Source organism: Pogona vitticeps, chromosome 8 (genome assembly GCF_051106095.1).
Source record: "Pogona vitticeps strain Pit_001003342236 chromosome 8, PviZW2.1, whole genome shotgun sequence".
In the NCBI taxonomy this organism is placed as follows: domain Eukaryota; kingdom Metazoa; phylum Chordata; class Lepidosauria; order Squamata; family Agamidae; genus Pogona; species Pogona vitticeps.
In genome coordinates, this window is record NC_135790.1 from 313,711 (window position 1) to 325,000 (window position 11,290).

At 54.7% G+C, this 11,290-nt stretch overlaps 1 long non-coding RNA gene across 1 annotated transcript in view; it reads right to left on the reverse strand.

Annotated features, from left to right (window-relative positions):
* Positions 1–6,325: 6,325 nt before the first annotated feature.
* Positions 6,326–11,290, reverse strand: part of LOC140701869 (uncharacterized) — a 5,091-nt gene continuing 126 nt past the window's right edge. The window contains exons 1-3 of the long non-coding RNA XR_012080862.2: positions 10,333–11,290; positions 7,630–8,923; positions 6,326–6,530 (exon numbers count right to left, since the gene is read on the reverse strand). The exon at positions 10,333–11,290 is cut by the window's right edge and continues 126 nt beyond it. This is a non-coding gene — a long non-coding RNA (uncharacterized LOC140701869). The remainder of the gene's footprint in view (positions 6,531–7,629; positions 8,924–10,332) is intronic.

The following is an 11,290-nucleotide window of genomic DNA, read 5'->3' on the forward strand; positions in this document are numbered from 1 at the left end:
CTGCTGCTTCTGACACCCTGTGGGGCCACCTTGGCCCCTGGCTGGGAGGCGGCATGGGCCCACTTCTTTTCTGTCTTCCCAGCCCCAGGGGGTTGTGCCCAGAAGCTGTCCAAGATGCAGTAGGTTATGCCAACCATGAAGATTCTCAGGGAGAGGGTGGCACGCTTCTTTTTTGAGAGAAAGAGAGATGGAGCACTGGAAGACAGAAGCCTTAATGCTGGGGGGGGGGGGGAGAGGGAAGGTGGGACAGCAAACGAACCAAACCAAACTGGGAATAAAGGTTTTCTTGTCTGCATTTCTGAAAATCTGTCATCAGATTCATTAATATAACAAGTGCCAGCGAATCAATTAAGCAGAGGATTAGTGCTTCACAATAAAATATTTTGAAGACAGAAAGCACAACAAAGGTAGTAATTATGTAAATCATAATAGCAGTGAGAAACTCTTTCATGTGGGGAGCAGGGGTGGTGGTGGTGGCAGCAAGATGCCCCTGCTGACCGCAGAAGCTGAAGCAGTGCAGGTGAGGGGGGGCACCTCAGTGGGCAGAAGGTGCCCCTCCCTCCAGCTCAAGGTGGATGGCCATCATCAAGAGCCCCTCCATGGATGTGAAAAGGCAGTAAGGACTCGCTCAAGGGCTAACCGTTGTCCTTGCATGTCAGCCTGATCCCAGTTTCCCACAGGAGGCCGTCTCGTCAACCCACTGCCCACCCACCCGGACGGTAGGGCTGGAGCTGCTCGATCAGGGGCTTTGTCAACCGGCTATCCATGTTCCTAAATCCTGTTCTGCAAGGCAAGTGTCGGTTGCTTTCATTGCAATGGGTGTGAAGAGGACTTGCTAGGATCCTGTCAAGCCTTCCTGAAAGGGCAAAACAGCTTTGCTGGGTCTTGCCCGCCTTCTCTGAGAGTTTCTCCTTTCCAGCATGAGAAGGAGACAGCACCCGTTTTACACCCATCATGCTTTCTGCATTTTGCGTTAAATGCCTCCCTCAATGTTTTTGCAAGATAACCTTCTCCTATTCTGGGGAGCAAAGAACAACAAAGAAACCCTTGGATAGCTAAGGAGAAGGGTGGGTGAGAAATACACTCCGTGGAAGGTGTGTTTTCAAACATGGACTTATCCCCTTTTAAGCACATTTTTGCAGTGCCTGGCTAAAACCCTAACCCTAACCCTTGAACAAAGTCCAGGGGCAGATGATGCCATTTGCCCTTCGAGACCCACAGAAGTCCAGGCTTGTGATGCATTTCTAAGTAGGAAGAGGATCTTGACCGACCTGCCCCTCTCTAACTAGGAAAGGGCCCTGCCGGTCACACACACCTCACTCCATTCTTTCAGCCTGACTGTTAATTTAAAAATACCTTTTGAAAATAGCTTCCAGACCAAGCTTTCCGAAGGTGCAGTTGGGGAAAGCACCACTATTAACATGACTCCAGCGTTCCAGGAGGTATTAATATTAATGGCCACATTAATGCCAACAAGCATCAGCCTCAATATTTTGAGGCGCCTTTTAAACACTCCTAATGGCCAATGACAGCCAGGCCATTTCTGAGAGGAACAGAATTGTTTCCGCTTAAGGTGACCGATGAGGCTGCAGCCTCCTCTCTTGGCTGCAGTTGACTGCCGCCCACCTCCTCCCTCCCTCCCTCCCTCCCTCCCTCCCTCCCTCCTCGGCCTCATCCTGCTGGCTCTGCCAGGCTGTCACCTGGGGGCCTGCTTCCTGAACCATGGGCCAAGCCCTCCCTTGGAGGCGGGGGCTCTGCTCAGGTGCAATGCCAGTCTCTGTGCTCCCACCCCAGGTGTCCTCCTGTCCCCTTTTGCTCCCTGCCCTCCCTGGAGGCTCTCAGAATTCCTCCTCAGCTCAGATTGTGAGGCGGCGTCTTCCCAGGGAGGCCACCTCTGTCCAGCAGGAAAGTCCAGCAACGTTGCAGGAGGAGCTGGACCCTTACATCTCCTGGACCTCTGGGGCTGCAGAGGAGAGACTAGTTTACACCGCAACTGGGGGACGGGGCTTTCCTTGTCCCCAGAGAGCCCTTGCTCTTCTCCCCCCCCCACCTTTTTCATGGCAGGAAGCCAAACGTCTCTATGCAAGAGCTGCCATGAAAGAGGAAGCCAGCAAAAGGCAGGGTCCACCCCTTCTGAGGTTCCTTTTGGACCTCCCCCTGCGTGTCGGCTCTGCCCCTTTCCGAGGCCCTGCCCTTTCTGCTTCAACGGTGACCCCAAAGGCTTTGGCACGTGGATTGGCAGCCTTCAGGGGCCTTTGAAAACCGTGGGCTGAAGCGGACGCGGCCGAGGAGGCTCTCTTGTCTCCAGGAGACTCTGTGGTCTGCTCCCTTCCATATGGCAGCAGGGCCAGAGTCTCCTTGCCCTTCCAGACTGGACCATCTATCCAGCGTCCCTCCCTCTCTTTCAGTTCTCCTTTAGAGGGTCGATTCCTCAGCCCCAAGTGCCCTTTTGGGATGGGGAGGGTGCTCTGCTAGCAGGATAAATGCCCTATTTCATGCCTCAGTTTGCAATCCTGAATCCTGCCGTTCATCTCTTGCCCTTGCTCTAGAGTTACCTCTCTGGCAAAACTCTCTGAAGGAGCTCCTTTCTTCTTTGCTAGCTCTTGCTGGTTAATTTGAATAGTAATAATAGGAGGAGGAGGATCATAATGACAATGCTGATCTCCCTTCTTTTTCTCCAGGTGCGGAAATCCGAGGAAGGGTTGCCTTATGCAGAGAACACACCTTCTCCACCATCCCTTTCTGGTTCTCTGTGACTCCTTTTGCCTCTCCAGCATGTTTACGGGCATAATTACTGTGTGCTATTGATTTCCTGACAGCCAGCCTGATGTAGCTCCATTACAGAGTCAAGCTAATTTCATACTTGGAGGTTTTTATGGTCCTTGGCTCTCCAGCTCGTCTGTTGTGCCCACCAAAGAGTCATGCTACTCCCTACACACCATGAGGCCAGAAGGCAGCAACCGCGGGCAACCTCTGCCTTGGCCTGGCTGGGTGGTGGGATGGGCAGAAGAGATGGGGGTGTGGCAGGACGAAATGTGGCTTACCTCTATTCCCTCTCCTCCTCTTCTCTCTCTCTCTCTTTCTCTCTCTCTCTCTCATCCACACCCAGACACAACCACACAGGCAATGGGACTCAGAGTATGAGCATCCCCTTCCCAAGGTGGCCCAGGGAATCAAAAGGTAGAATAGAATTGAACTACAGCGCTGGAAGGGAACCCGAGGGTCACCTAGTCAATGCTGGAAATCCATGTTCACTGACAACATCACATGCTCACTAACGTCTCCATTCCGGTTGGCTTTAGGCTGCATCAACATTGAAAGGCTCTTCAAAAAGAAAGGCTAAAGCTTTGTGGGAGTCCTTGCCTCCAGGAAAAACTGGCCAAAGAAGACCTTTTCCCCTTTCAATATCTCTGTTGTTTGCACAGAATATCTCTGGAAATGTTTCCAGGCCAGCATTTACTTTCTGGATTGCATGGGGGCACATCCCAAGTTTCCTTTTGCTCCCTTTTGCTGCTGACTGATCAGTTTCTATTCTTCTCCTTCAAATGTCTCTGTTCTGCAGGAGGGTTACGCCTTGTAAAGCTTCTGCCTGTCTGCTGTGGGAAGGGTGCCCGGCCCAAGCCTGAGCAGGAGGGGAAAGCAATCATGCCACTGAAAGCATTCCTCCTTCTTCTCTACCAAGAGGAGCCAGAGAGCGATTCTGGTGCAATTACCCATCGACTGGTGTTGTTACAGGCAGGCGCTCCTGATTGCTTCCTCTTGATACCTCTCTGAGATGCCGGATGCTCAGGTGGAGCCGAGTAACTGAGGAGAGAGGAGGGAGAGGAGAAGGTCCTTTTGCACCAGGGCAGGAGTGGGCAGACCTCAGGCGGGCTGGATCCTCTTTGCCTTTTCCTTGCACCCGCAAGATCCAGAGGCTGGACTCAGCCTCCCACTAGATGGCAAGAGGAACCCGTATTCTTCCCGATTCACACATTCCCCCTTTTGCAAAAGGGATTCTCTCGCATCCCACCCATCATGCTTGCCAAGAAAGGTTGTGTTTACTCTCCAAACCACAAAATAAAACATGCTGGAATTCAGGATGTGAGACTGAAGGAATGTCCCTGCTTTGAGAAAGAAGATAGGGTGCACCTCTTCAGGGAGATCTTCCATAAACATTGTGATAAATGTGTTTTTCTAGTTTCATCCTTAGAAAGAAGGAATTCTAAGTCCAGGACCAAAATCCACTCACACGTTCATTCTTCATTTTGTGGTGGCAAGGCAAGTGACCCCAGATTGCTCTTGTTAGACAGGTGGGAGAGAGAATTGCTTACAGATCTGTTGCAGAGGCCGAACGCTTGGTCGGGAGTCCACATCTCCTTTCTCTTCCAGAGGCTTCCAAGAGCAGAAGCAGCTCTGCTGGACAGGCGCAGCCCCAGTGGGAGGGAAGGCCATTGCGCCGCTGGGTCAGATCCAACTGGTTTGGCATCGTGCTCCTCGCAGTGGCCAGGCAGGCTGCTGATAAGACCAAGAGGCTGCTGTTGGTCTTGATCTTAACGGCTTCACACTCCACCCTGTGGGTCCTTTTCTAAACCTCCCGTCATCACCAACATATGTCCATTCTATGATCTGTTTGTGCTCTTCATCTCAGCAGGTCTTCAACTTTGATTTGTTTGAGCGTTTTCAACCATTAAATGTTCTTTCCCCTTATCGCGTCCTTTCCTCCCCTTATTGACAATATTAGGATGATTCTGGATTTGCTGGTAGCTTTCCCGATCTGCATTCAACATTCTACTAGCAGAGTCTGTATTAATGCTGTTTAAAACAATAACCTAGGAAGTCTCTTCCAGGGTAACAAGGTAGGAACTGGGATTTCTCCAACTCATTGTCAAGTAAAAAGGGACAGAGGGATCTGACCTGCAGAACAGAATTTTGGCAAGAAAGAAAGCAGCTCCCCCATTTGACATCCCCTTTCTTCAGGTTCCTTCCTCATGCACGCAACATCCAGGCACACCGGAGCCCATGTGCATTGGCGTGATAAGACGCCATCTCAAGTGCAGCCGTTCATCACTCCACCCCAGATGGAATTTGTAATTTATTTCTGCTGCTTCTGCTGCATTTGGGGAATGAGGCGGCCTGCCCCCCCCCACCCGAAGATGGCCAATGAGATGGGGGGGGGTTGGGAAGGAACGTGGGTCGCTAGCACTGCAAGCTCTTCCCCTCTGGCTTCAGATGCAGGGAGAGGGGCTCAAGGAAAGCAGAGTTACGTGAAACGCACAAGCTACAGGGAAGCCCAAGCTGCAGATGACCTGCAAGGGCCATATAGACTGGGAAGAAAAATAAACATTCCCCCCCCCCACACACACACACAAGGAAAGTTGTTAACGAGCAACATTGAAATGATAGGAACACTGAAGGCCCACAGTCACTTGGTACAAGGGTGAAAACCTGTTAGGTTACATGTGGCCTCATTGGCTCCTGGTTTATTTTCCTGCAACTGGGCAGTGATGGTGGTAAAAGGATGGCATAAAGCTTGGGAAAGCCCCCTCTGGTTTTAAGGCCTTCAAAGGCCGTGGAAAAGTGAAAGTTGAAAGAAACTAGAAAAAGTTACTTGTTGCACTGGTAGGTGCTACTCCTCAGTCTTACTCTTTCTGTTACTATTAGGCAAGTAACTTTTTGCTAGCTCAAAGAGTTAACTAATTACAGGTAGCTATCTTATTTGTAACTCATTGCATACTGAGAAGGATGGAAAGCGTGCATGGCCCCGAATGGCTTTGGGTTGCTCTTTGCTTAGGAATCCCACTGAGCCCACAGCCAGAAAATCTCTGCCCCCATGCCCGGGAGGGAGGGAGGGAGGGGACCACTGCCATGCACTGGCCACACTGGCCCCTGGAGGGAGGGGGCCCCAGGCCAGATCTTCTGGCAGCCTCCCAGGCCCAAGTCTCACACTCCAACCTGATGCTAGCGAGTCTCTACAAGGCAAGGCTGTCACTTGGCCAAGGCCGCTTTGCTGATGGGCCCGTCGATGAGCATCAGCTGCCCGCTGCCCGCCAAGGTCTCCCACCGGATCTCAGGCTGCAGTTTCTTGGTCCTGAGAGCCAGGTGCCCAGCCCCAGTCACAGCCACCCCTTGGAAGGTGGAGGGAATTGGCCTCCCCCCCCCCTCCATCTCAGCAAATGGGCTCCTCCTGGTTTCAGGCCAGTTCTCTGAGCCCCACCAATAATATAACTGTCAGTGCCCAGGTTCTGAGCAAGTAGGAACAATCAGGCTAATTAGCCCACATGCAAACGAAAATAAGCAAGGGGGAGAAAAGGCAAAGCCAGTAATTGAAGCCCAATAATGAATATTTAACTCTCCCAAGTAAGGTTTAATTAAGTTCCCCATTGCCGAGGCTTTTTGCTCCGTTGCTGTGGCTTCTGAGCACATTAAGACAAGCTGGAAATAACCTGAGTGAAGAGGCAAGGGGCGGCCGCCTGTCTCCTCTCCTCTCCCCGATCTTTCTTTCTCTGTCTCTCTCTCTGGGGAGTGGTTTTTCTCCAGTGCACTTTAGCCTGTAGGTTTCATTAACAATAAAGTGGAATTAATTTTGAGACTTGAGTCTCCTGCCTCCACCCCCCTCCCCCCTCCCAATACGAATAACAAACCATTTAGTTCTGTTAGAATTAATTAGAAATGGGTCTTGGCAAAATAGGTCATGTTAATTGGAATCCTAGAATTTGGGCCAGGTCTCCCCCTCCCCCCCCCCAGGCCTCAGGCACTGCGTTTCTGGAAGCAGACACACCCAGGGAGGCAGCCAGCATCTCAGAGCAGTCGGGAGACCCCTCCACTCCGCAGCCCGCCCGCCCAGGGACGTGTGGCTTCCCTGGACCCATGAGCAACTCCCAACTAAGGCATCATCTTTTCAGCCCATAGGTTTGATTCCTGCCTTCATCAAGGGCAGAAAGAGTAGCTGAGATGGAGAAGCCAATCCAACCTCCCGTCAGTTGACTTTGGCTCACCGGGTGGCCTTCTTCCATGCCGTGGGTGGCTCTTAGCCATGCCTCCTGCAGTGGGGCCGGGGCAGGAGGAGCCTGGGGTGGGGATGGGGCTTTGTGCTCTGTGCACCAGGGATGGAGGGCCAGGAAGACAGGAACAGCCTCCCTCTCCCTGTTAAGATTCCTACAGATCAGATCAGCACCTTCAGGAAGACAATCCCTCTGCTCTATACAGAGGGAGAACAGCTGTCCAGCGGCTGGGCCCACGTACTGCCAGCAGCGTCTGTCCATCTGCAAGTAGAACGGCCGCAGGCAGGGTGGGAGAGATGCTAGGCCACTGGATGGCACTCGGCAGGCGGGAGGCATGAGCCACAGAATGTGGCTTTCAGTATTTGAAAACTGCCCTTCTGCTAACTAACCCGCCCCCCCGCACTCCCAGCCTCTGTGTGAAACCTGATCTGCCTCTTCAAACATTCATCCTGTGAAAGATCAGACGGAGTTGGCCTTGAACCTTTTCTAATTTGGCTGCTGGGGGGCCCATAAATTAAATTAATCAAGTTTTAGAAGTGCAGAATGCAGGGAGCTGCAGAGGAGCGGAAGGGAGGGACGCTGGCAACCCAGGCCTCTCCCTGGGCCACTATCTGCCCTTCAGCTGCTCAGTCCAGAAGCATCATACCAGGAGCAAGAGGGCGACTCCCTCCCCGCCACTGGCGTGCATGTTCTCCCACTTTGGGGTCTTCTTAATAGACCAGTAAAAGAGGCTCTGAGGAAAGCAAGCAGAGAAGAACAGCTGGACGAAGCGAATCAGAATCCTCATGGCCATCTGTCATTGCACCGACAACCAGTTTAATTGCATGGATTAATATAGTGATCTTTTCAATCCTACTTAGAGGGAGATCAAAACAAAGTCTGCACCCACACACCCCGCCAGCACCAGGCCCCACTCCCCAACTTGGAATGCCATTGCGCATCCTTCAATGTGTAAGTGGCCGAGGGAACCACAGCTACTGGGTGTCCATAAAAAGAAACACACCTTGTGTCTTCAGCAGCCCCCAGTTCATGACAGCAGCTTCAGGCTCTCTCTCCATCCCAGCTCAGAAGTGGAGAGGAGACTTTGGGGTCCAAAGGATTCAGAGGCACAAGGGCGACCCCGCTCAGGGCCCGCTGATGCCAAGCCCTCGGGGACAGGAGGGCTTCCAGGGCCACTGCCGCCTACTGGCTTGTGCCTCTCCTCTCTTCCCCCCCCCCCGCCATCTCCACTCTGTGCCCCAGGCAGCTCCTTGCCCCCAAGCTTCAAGTGCCTGGAAAGCTTCGGGGAAATGGCCGGGATCCACCGCTGATCGCGGCTTTAATGGCAGCCAGTTTTTTGAGCCTCTTCTGCCATCTCTCCTGGGTCTGCTTTCCTGAACTTGCAAAGGTTTTTGCAGGGTGGGCTGGGCTCCTGGGATGATGCCTGGATCGAGCAGCTTATTGATTATCGTGCCAGTCTGTTCATTGCAGACTCTCCCTCTCAATTCTCTCCAGAAGCTTCTAATGAAGGAGCCTCTGGATGCCCATACTGGATACCACTCCTGAGCCCTCTTTCCGAGGAAGGGCTAAGATGCAGAGAGTGGGAGTTTGGTCAGCCTCCCTGTGCTTCCCCACCTGGTGCCCCCCGCGGGGGGGGGCTTGGGCGTGAGGGGCAGGTCCAGCAGGAACCTCTGAGCCCATCGCAGCTCCTCACAGGCACCCAGGGGAACAGAAGCGAGGAAGCGGAGAGCCCGGGCTCAGCGAGGGAGGGAACCCAAGGCTGGAGGCCGGGAGTCTTGCTTAGACCCAGGAACTCCTGCGCCTCCTGTCCCTAGGATGGTCCTGGGATGTCAGAGCCAAAGAGGGATGAGCAGCTTCTGCAGAAGGGGCCTGGCCTGGCCTACAGGGGCCCTTGGTGGGCGGGCAGGCGGTTGCTCCTGCAACAGCTACTGCTTCTTCTTCTTAACGGTGGGGGGGGGGAGGGCCAAAGAGAGAGAGAGAGAGAGAGAGTTGACATGTCTTAGAATGGAAACATACAAAAGTGAAAAACAGAAACCGTGAAAACACTATATTAGAACGAACACCTCTTCACAAGACCGAGTTCTCGGCTCTTCAAGAATTGCATTCCAGCAACTGTCTGGGAGAAGAGTCTTGGGGCCAGGCGGGTCTCCCTGGGGGGCAGCCTTCCTAAGGAGGGGGGGGTCACACGAGAAAGATACCCGTCCCTTCTGCCCAACCTCCGAGCCTCCCCTGAAAGCCCCCCCCCAGAGAAGGCCTCAGCATAGGAACAGGTTCACGACGGGAGGAGAGGCCCCCTACCCCCATGAAATCACAAGGACTGGGATGCCGCCCGCCCCTCCCCCGCCTCGCTGGGGGGGGGGGGAAGATGCCCCGCTAAGTGAAGGGCGGCAGAGAAGGAGCGCGCTCCCCCCTCCTCCCCTTTAGCCACCGCAGTCCCTGCTCCGCTCCTCGTGCCCCCTCCCCTCTTGCGCCCCTAAAAGGAGCGCTGCCCCCCCGGCCCTCCACCCCCCCCCCCCGCTCTGCAGCCTGCGGGCGCCCCGACGGGCTCCACAAATCGCCGCTTGTGCTAAACGATTGGCGATCAATTCCCGGCGGCCCTTTCCGCCGCCCCCGCCTCGGCCGACAAGGCGCGATTTGTACCAACCCCCCCCCCCCCCCGATCAGGGGCTCCTCGCCCTTCCCGTCACCGCTTGTGTCCTTTGCGCGGCTCTGAAAAGCTTTCCAAGGGAGAGGAGAGAAGCGCCTGGTCGCCGGCCCGGGGGAGGGGGCCGAGGAACCGAGGGCGCCGGGCCCACCTCTTTCCCGATGCCGCCCCCCCCGCCACGTGTAATGGGAGTCGGGGAGGAGCAGCATCAAGCAGCGCTGCAGGAGCCGCTGGGGGGGGGGGGTGGGAGGGTTGGTGGCCGGCTAGCATTTCCCCCTTTTCTGTTCTGGTCAGCTAACTGCCGAGGTCGGCCTCAGCCCTCATCCAGAGCCTTCATGTCCCCTGCCTTTTGCATGCCTCTTCAAGCCCCCCAAGGCCCTCCGGGGACCAGCCTCCCAGCCCGCCGCTTCATGGGTCCAAAGAGATGCCCAGGGGGTCTCCGCAGGTTCAGGGAACTCAGCGTGAATGACAACCCATCCTGCCTCCCAGCCCCTCGGCAGGAGCACTGCGGGCTCCCCCCCCCAGCTCCTCCTCCCCTGCTGGGTCCATGCAGCCAGAACCCCCAACCCACTGCTGCCCACCAAAGCCACGCACGCGCTCCTTGCCAGGACCGCCAACCGAGTGGCACCCCCACTTCACCCCATGGCTGCTTTGACTGGTCCTCCTTACAGAAAGGTGCAATAGACAGGATGGCGATGAGGTTACCTTGGGATCCCCCTGGTCTTTGTTCCCTGCAACTATGAAAATATGGTTTTGAGGCAGAGAGCTCAGAATTTCCTGATCCCTTTGAAACAGCTTTGATGCCATCTGGAACTGAACACGGAATAAGCAGTCCATTTATCCCACAAACTAGTCCAGAAGGGCATGTGCGGTGGAGAGACGAACCTACTGGGGAGTCGGCGCCTCCCTCCCCAGCCTTTGGTGCATCAGAGAAACTTCAAAACAAACCCACTGAGAACATTTCAAACAGCCCCCTACCAGTCTCCCAGAGATCAAACCCTGAGCCCAGAATAGATTGGGTGATTGGCACTGCTTCGTTAGCAATTTCCTAGCAATTAATTCCTCTGATGGTGACATCCGGTCAGTTTACACGAGGGCGTGTGTGCGTGTGCTGGGGACGGGGGGGGGGGGGACTCTTGCTGAGCTCACCACTTCCTCTTTCAACAAACAGGGACCCGTTTCATTCCAGGCAACACTGGCGCTGTGTCCTGTGTGGCACAAAGCAGCTCCCCGGGCTGAGTGAGGCACAGATCCCCCTTGTTCGTCCTGAATTGCTTTCTATGCTGATGCTTCAGTGGGTTCTCCACCTCCCTTGCCACAGAAAAGGGGGGGGAACCTCCTATTCACCCAGGTCACCCTTTACAATATCCTGGGTTGGGCAACCATTTCACTAGATCTCTAAAAAAGCTACAAGCAGGGTCATGTTGCCAGTGCCCCCCCCACCTCCCCATGACCCAGGAGAGGCAGGTTCAGCCAGAAGCAGCCAGCGGGGTCACTCATGCCAGCCTGAGACACCAGAGCTGAGAAAGGCTGTGGTTACATGGCCTAGAGGGCAAGGGGGCCCAGGGGGGTGGGGGGGCAGGGGGGCCAGGGGGCACAGTGGTGAAGGGCACTGACAGAGGAGGCTCCAGGTGAGGGAGAGCAGCTGGGGTGCACCTGGGGC